Source organism: Macadamia integrifolia, chromosome 4 (genome assembly GCF_013358625.1).
Source record: "Macadamia integrifolia cultivar HAES 741 chromosome 4, SCU_Mint_v3, whole genome shotgun sequence".
NCBI classification, from domain to species: domain Eukaryota; kingdom Viridiplantae; phylum Streptophyta; class Magnoliopsida; order Proteales; family Proteaceae; genus Macadamia; species Macadamia integrifolia.
This window is the reverse complement of record NC_056560.1, coordinates 23,313,967-23,322,370: the sequence shown is the minus strand read 5'-3', so window position 1 is coordinate 23,322,370 and position 8,404 is coordinate 23,313,967. Positions and strand designations below refer to the sequence as shown.

Here is an 8,404-nt window from a genome sequence, read left to right as displayed (position 1 = left end):
GGAGGGGAGGCATAAGCCAACAACGAAAAGCCAGCCCCAAGGGTGAACAAAGCAAAAGCAACAAAAACAAACAAAAGAAGCAACTACCAACAAGGAACCAAGAGACGAAACTAACAGCCCAAGCTACAACAAGGGGAGGGGCTTAAGTGGAGAAGGTGGGCATAAGGTTCTAGAAGGAAATTATGTGGGAGTTTCTAGGGGAGGGGGGGGGGGATCGGCCGGGAGCGAATGGGCTGGAGGGATTGGATTTTTGAGGTAACATCAGAGTAGATGGCTTTTCAAATCATGTCCGGGCAGCGGGAGTTGGAAGACCATCTACACATATTACTCTCCATCCAGAGTTGATACCAATAGTATCACATATGGAGGATCCAACAAATGTCATGTCAACCCAAATTCATTCCCTATCAAAAGGGAGAATTGGCCTAGTTGAAGGCCAGCTCGAGCGAGGATAGATTTCCACACCAGGGAGGAAAGGGGACAAGCAATGAAAAGATGAGCGATATCCTCTTGGCTGAGGGGGCAGAGATAGCAGAAGGGATTGAGGGGATGTGACGGTGAAGAAGGAAGGATTGCATGGGAAGACAACTGGAGAAACATCTCCAGGTGGTAAAGCTATATGACCTTTGAACCAGACGAGATTACGCCAGGGAACAACAGGGCCAGTAGATCTGACAAAAGACCAAGCAGAGGCAAAGGTGAACATCCCATTAGAGGAGGGGAGCAATGTGAATTTGTCTTCTCTACCACGATAGCCAGGGGGATGGGGGGAAGCGAGGGCAACAGATTAGCAAGAGGGGGGGAGAGGGAGGGGGTCCATCCCTGAGGAAAATAATGGAGGAGACAAGAAAGGATATGGGAAGACCAGAGAAGTATATGACTCAAAGAGTGACAAGAGAAGAGAGAATACCCGAGGGGTGCCAAGGGTCCATCCAAAGGGAGGTAGACTGCCTATTTCCAATTGTGGAGGAACAGGCAGTAAGGGCAAGGGGCCTGAGACTAAGGATTTTGTGCCAAATCCAGGAAGCATCTGAGGGGGAAGGGCAAGTCCAAAGAGTTTTTAGTGAGCAGATAGGAATATACCCAGTCAACCCAGATGCTCCTATGCTTGGCGGCAATCTTCCAGATGAGCTTCAGGATGCCAACAGAGTTGACCTCCTTGATTCTTCCGATTCCAAGACCTCCCTCATACTTGGGCAGGCAAGCCTTGTCCCAAGACAGAGGATAGAGGAACTTAGAGGAGTCAGAACCATTCTAGAGGAAGGAGCATAAGAGATTTTCAACGGATTTGATAGAAGAGGAAGGGAGGACAAAGATCCCCGACCAGTAGAGATGAAGGGATTGAAGGACTGATCTGATTAGAATAAGCTGACCAGCATAGGAGAGAAGCTTACCTTTCCAGAGTTGGAGCCTCTTTCTAAGAAGATCAAGCATAGGGGAGCAATGATGGGCAGAGAGCCTAGAAGTGATTTAACTGGAAGGGAGCCCAAAGAGAAACTAGTAATACCGAGCATAAGAGATTGAGTCTCAAAGGAGACTCCAGAGAGGAAGAGGCTAGATTTGAGAAGATTAATGGAGAGGCCATAAAGGGATTTAAAGGAGTGGAGGGAGGACATTATGGAAGAGATAGAGAGGGGGTCCGCTTTGGAGAAGATTATGATGTCATCCGCAAAGGCCAAGTGGGTGAGACAAAGGGATTTGCACTTTGGAATGGGGGAGATGAGATGGAGGTCAGAGGTAGACTGGATGGAGCGAGATAGGACTTTAAGAGAGAGAAAAGGAAGGGAGGGAAGGCACAGCCTTGGCGGATGCCACAACCCAGCTGCTCTCTCTATAGACTGAGCATCGATACCCCAAAGGTCTCGCCTCAGCCGGCGTGCTACACGGCGAAGCCACTACTCTTCGGGGGCGCTGAGCAGCTTCGCACCTCAACCCGGCCATTCTCAAGGAGCAACAATGGTTGACTCAATACTAACTCCCCTACTTACTACTTAAAGGTAGCCGACCTTCCTTTGCGAAGATTAGAATAGAACTTTGTGACGACGAAAGGTACCGCCGGAGCAAAGCAGTCCTTTTATCTAGAGAGCTAGAGCCTCTTTCTAAGAAGATCAAGCATAGGGGAGTAATGGTGGGCAGAGAGCCTAGAAGTGATTTAACTGGAAGGGAGCCCAAGGAGAAACCAGTAATACCGAGCAGAAGGGATTGAGTCTCAGAGGAGACTCTAGAGAGGACGAGGCTATATTTGAGAAGATTAATGGAGAGGCTAGAGAGGGATTCAAAGGAGTGGAGGGAGGACATTATGTAAGAGATAAAGAGGGGGTCCGCTTTGGAGAAGATCATGATGTCATCTGCGAAAGCCAAGTGGGTGAGACAGAGATTTGCACTTTGGAATGGGGGAGATGAGATGGAGGTCAGAGGCAAACTAGATGGAGCGAGATAGGACTTCAAGAGAGAGAAAATAAAGGGAGAGAGGGGGCAGCCTTGGTGGATGCCATGACCCGAGGGAAAGTAGCTAGTAGGACTATCAATAACTAAGACAGAGAATCGGGGGGTGGAGATGCAGCAGAAGATCCAATGGACAAAGGATGGAGGGAAGGACATTTGGATCAGGACTTTAGAAATGAAATCCCAACTGATAGAATCGAAAGCCTTATGGATATCAATTTTGAGAAGAGCAAAGGGGGAGTGATTTTTTTGATCCAACCCCTTGACAATCTCATGGCAGAGAATGATATTGTCAGCACTACTCCTCCCAGCGATAAAAGCAGATTGATTGGGGCTTATAAGAGAATTAATGACCTTCCCAATAAAAGTAGATTGATTGGGGCTTACAAGAGAATTAATGACCTTCCCAATCCTATTGGCTAAAATTTTTACAATGAACTTATAGATCAGATTGCAGAGAGAAATTGGTCTAAAGTCATTCATGGAATCAACATCTTCCTTTTTAGGGATGAGGCAAAGGAAAGTGTGGTTGATCCCATTAATCTGGGAGGGATTGTAAAAGAAACTCTTCACAGCAATGATGAGATCATTACGAATGATGTTCCAACAAGAAAAAAAGAAACCTATGTTGAAACCATCGGGGCCAGGAGCTTTGTTGCCCTTATGAGAGAGGATGGCAGAGAGGATTTCATCATCAGAGGCGATGGAGAGAAGGGAAGGAAGGAGATCATCAGGGACCAACATGTTGAGGAGGTGGGGGGAATAGGAGGGGGAGAATAGGGAAGCTGGGAGAAGATTCTAATAAAGTGGGACACAACTTCTGCCTTACTGTCAACAGGGCTAAGAAGCTCAGCACCAGAAGGGGAGATGAGCTTAGGAATGGTGTTGATATTGTGCCTAGCTTTAAGAGAGCGATGGAAGAAGGTAGAGTTGGAATCACCAAGATCTAACCACTTGATGCGAGCTTTTTGGCGAAGAAAACTCTCTTCTTGGGTAAGAAGTAAGGCAAGCTCAGAGGCAGTGGTCTTCCCTTCCAAAGCTAAGACAGGATTGAGCAAATCAAGTTGAATTTTGGATTGGATGGAAAGGAGTTTGTCCCGATAAAAGGAGACACGAGAAGAGATGTTGCCGAAGGTGGAGGAGTTCCATAGCTTGAGGGCAACCTTCGCAGATTTCAGATTTTTGGAAAAGCAATAAGAGGAGAGGAGGGGGATGGGGATGGGGATGGACCAGGCATCTCGAACTATATGGAGGAAGTCCGGGTGTGAGGACCATATATCAAAATATTTGAAAGGCTTAGGGCCAAACGAGCAAAAGGGGAGAATATAGATATCGATGGGGCAATGATCCGAAATACCAGGGAGATCAAAGCAAGCATGAGAAGATGGAAAGGTATCCAACCAAGCTTCATTGACAAGAGCTCGATCTAGCTTGCAGGCCACACAAAGAGTCCCAGCTCTTCGGTTATGCCAGGATAGCTTAGTATTGGACCATCTAAGGTCACTGAGACCAAGATCATCAATGCAACCATTGAATGAATCAACAGCCAGGGGGTCAATGGGATTACCACCATGCTTCTCATGGCTGAATCGAATGACATTGAAATCACCCCCAATCCCCCATGGTCTAGAGCCCATGGATGGGGCATAGGAGAGGAGATTAGACCAGAGGGGAAGCCAATGAGCTGCCAGGTTGTGGGCATAATGACTGACAAGAAGCAAATGAAGGAACCAAAAGAGTGGGAAATAGAGAGATGAATGACTTGGTCCGAGGAGGAAAAAGGAGAGATAAAGAAGTAAGAGGGGTTCCATAGAATCCAAATCCTGCCATTAGGACTATGGAGATAATTTACAACAAAGGACCAGGAGGGAGCAATAGATGAGGCTATACGAGAGGCATTAGCCTCTAAGACACGGGTCTCAAGAAGGCAGCAGACGTTGGATTTAGTGGAACGAATTCGGGAACGGATCTCTGCTTGTTTTGACAAGGAGTTGAGACCACGAACATTCCAAATAGTCCAAGGAGTCATTTAGAATTAGAGGGAGATGGCAATAATTGTTTGGAAAAGCAAGGCAGAAGACCAGAAGAAGGTTGTTTGGCTAAGGGATTCGGTCTAAGGTTATAGGTGGCAGCAATGGAGGATTAGAATTGTGAGTGGATTTTGAACGTATAGAGGTTCTAGAAGTAGAGGAGGATTTCTTCTTCTTGGATCCCCAGGAGATAGCAATAGGAGGGATGGGGGTTAAGGCTAATGGAGGAGTAGTGGGAGGGAAGAATGGGGGGTGATAGTAATAAAGAGCTTGTGGTAGGGCTGTTGGTAGTAACAGTATTGCTGGAACCAGCATTCTTAATGGCCCGGGAGGGGGCAGGGCAGAGCACCAATGAGGGTGCCATTTGGGCCAATCGAGGTATCCACCAGATCAATGTTGTGGAGAGACACAGGGGGTCGGCAGGAAGCTCTGATCCAATTGGAGTAATTGATGACTCCAAGGAATTATCCAGGATTGTTGTGTTATCAGCAGCGCCTTCCAAGGCCAAAACAGACACCTTTGGAGGATGAGGATTGTCAACAGAGGCGTAGGTACAGCAATTGTCACTAGCAACTTTAGAGGGCAGGAGGGAGCCAGCAACGATCATCTTAGGCGAGTTGGCAGGGGGGTTGACTATAGAGGAAAGGTTGACCATTGGAACTCGAGCATCAAAAGTGGCAACGGTGGTAGCAGAGATAGCATCAGGGAAGACAGCGACGACGGAGACAGCATTAGGGAGGTGAACAATAGTATCAGAGATAGCATCATAGTAAACATCGGCGGCGAAGACAACTTCAAGGGGTAGAATAACGGTGGTAGGGGTAGCAAGGAGGACATCGGCAGCGACATCAAGGTAGGTAGTAGCGGCAGAGACAACTTGAGGGGTCACAAAAGGTGACGGGGAGCTCGCGGGAGCAGCAGGGAGTAGTGGCAGCAATGACGAGGGTCGAAGGTCCAAGGAAGAGGGAGCACGAGGGTCCTCTGAGACCAAACAAGTCGTCGGGGAGCTTAGGGGAGTAGCAGTGACCGAGGGCGACGTCAGAGAAGGACGAGAGATAGGCGGAATCCCAGCGGAGGTGGCAAGGTTGTCGGGTAAACAAGGAGTGGGTATCGAGTCAGGCAGATTGGTTCAGGTTGGAGAAGTGAGGGTGGGTCGGTCAATGGATGTGGGGCTAGTGGGTGGGGGCTGGGTCGGGTTAAAGAGATTGCCCGGGAAAAGTGGGTGGTCCGAAGGAAACTTGGAGAACTTGTTTAGAAATTGAACCGAGATAAATTTATTCAGAGGGTAGAAGGTTGGTTCATGAGGGTTAGGTGGTTCGGATGGTTCAGTAGGATTAGATGGTTTAGACTGTTCAGGGTTAGAAGTGCGGCCTTTTAAGGAGGTAAGGGATTGTAAGAGAAAAGAGGGTGAGGTAGCCGTAGGCTCTGCTAATGGGAGAGCGCCATGAGGGAGAGGAAGGAACCGGGGAAGGGAAGAGCCAAAAGAGACTAGAGCCAAAGGAGGGTTATCAGAGGATGGCAGCAAAGGAGAGCTGCGAATGGGAATAACATATCCAATAGAGGGGGTGGACAGGTTTCCAGAGGCGAGAATAGGAGGGTTGTCAGAGGTTCCATCAATGGCATCCATAGGCACCAGTATCGAGAACAGGTTATGACCGGTGGGCAAAGGATCCTTATGAGGACCATCAGTCCAAGATTCAGGCAAAACGTCTTTGGTAGCAATGATAGGAAAGCTTGTAGACGGCTTGCCATAGCTAATATCAGATTTCTTGTTTCTTCTATTTTTTCTTTTATATGTCTGCACAGTAAAATGAGAATCTTCAAAAACAACAGCAGAAGTTCGAGTAGCTTCATCAACAAAGGGTTTGGATTTGGTGCAAAGAGCCGTTGTATGTCTGAAACATTTGTAGAGAGTGCAAGTTAGTGGTAGCCAGTCATATTTGACTTCCTGTTCAAAGGAGAAGCCTGCGCCATCCTTGACAGTGATCCTTGAAGGAAGAATCTGATCAGCTTCGACCTCGATACAAAGTTGAGCATCAGACAACCGATCCATAACCTTCGTTCTTTTATCTAAATGCAGAGGTTTACCAATGATGGAACCAATGAGACTAAAACCTATGACACACCACAAGTGGAGGGAGAGGTTGGGGAAGATGACCCAAAGGGGAATGGACTTGGGTTTAGTTTTGGAGAAGGATAGGTGCTCATCCCATTGACGGAGGAAGATGGGTTTTTTCCCCACATACCACGGCCTCCATCAATGGCAACACTACGGTCAATGGTGGCAGCAAAGTTGAAGACAAAGGTACCATTCTGCAACATATAGATGGAGAGAGCGCCAAAGGGTTTCCATTGGTTTAGAAGGGAAGTTTTAATAGAGAAGGGGGTGTCTACTTCCAAGGAAAGAGCCTACAACACAGTTGCTTGACTTGGAGATTTCAGTAGCAAGGAAACCAGGTGGACAAAGGCCGCTAGGGATAGAGTTGTGCGTGGTCGGAGGGTGGAAGTATAAGGAATGACCAACATAGGGGGGAAGAGGAGGGGCGGAGGAGGAAGAGTGGGGGCAGAGGATACTACAGTAGACCAAGGTCGAGGTTCAACAGGTTCAGAAGGAGGATGTGATGGGGGAAGATGAGGGAGAAGGGAGGAAGGAGGTGATGGAGGCTGAGAAGGGGTATGGACAGGGGAAGGAGAATGGGGAAGTGGAGAGGCAATAGTCACAAGGTGTAATCCGCTGGCTGAGGCCGTCAGAGAAGGAGAGGAGGGCATACGGTCAGATGGGGGAAGGGGAAGGGGGTGACATCGGAGGTCAGGCGAAAAATAGAATTTTTCAAGTATTATTGCCTTCAATTCCAACATAAACTATACAAATTTGTATCTACCTTATTGAATCGGAGCATTGTCTCCCAATCATGCCTATAAGCTAATAAACACTCTTAACTATTAAGAACTTGTACAAAGACACCACTCTAAAGAACACACTCTTGGAACATCAACATTCTTCTAAATGAAATCCTCATCCCCAATCTCAGATTCTTCATCACATGAAAAGCTGTAAGACTTTACAGAGAACTGACCTCTAGATCCATATTTCCATCTTCTCTTTGTCTTCAGTATTAATAATGGGTCCCTAAGGTACTTTCCCAGACCAAAGGAAAAAAATTTTCCCACCTGCTCTTAGCTGTTCAAAGATACAACAATAATTATCACTTGGCATCAAATGTTTCTATCAAGAATTACAAAATTTACATCAAGAGTAGCATTATCTGTACCCATCACCGGACACCGATCAACAAGAATCTATAATATTATTCCTAAATAATTCCAGCACTTAACCAACTTAAGAAAAAGGTGCAAAGTAAGCACTTAAATCAAACACTAACGTAATCAGACTATTAGAGACATAGTTTTTAAGGCGGTAAGGCGACGGAGGCGTTTGAGGGTCTTTCGGAGCGCCTTAACGATAAGGCGAGCATAAAGCGTCGCCTTATCGACTAAAGCGTTCATGTGTAATTTTTTTATAAAACCAATCTATTTGGCTCAAATCCTAATTGAATCTTATTACTTATATATTAAATAAATATTAAAGGTTCATATTTATACCAATGTAAGATATTCATCAAGAAACCAAATCAATAAAGTGAATAAACTAAGTTCATCTTCATCAATCATCAATCATCAACCATCATAACATATTATTAACATATAATATAAATACATAATTATGAAAAAAATTATAAATATATAGAAAAGAAGACAAAAAATACAAGTATTTATTATACTTACCTCTATGATGCCAAAATGAGTGCCTAAGCCCTAAGGTCATCCACTATATTTCTACTCCTGTCAAAGAAGAATGAAGCTCACCGCTGCCGGAGCAAAATGGTCGCCTGGATCAGTGGTTCTTCCTTGTTCCTTGATTCCTTCTC

At 46.2% G+C, this 8,404-nt stretch overlaps 1 long non-coding RNA gene across 1 annotated transcript in view; it reads right to left on the bottom strand.

The window, feature by feature from the left end:
• The window catches only part of LOC122076237, a 9,684-nt gene extending 1,847 nt beyond the window's left edge, over positions 1-7,837 (bottom strand). Inside the window, exon 1 of the long non-coding RNA XR_006139475.1 lies at positions 7,553-7,837. This is a non-coding gene — a long non-coding RNA (uncharacterized LOC122076237). The remainder of the gene's footprint in view (positions 1-7,552) is intronic.
• Positions 7,838-8,404: the final 567 nt, after the last annotated feature.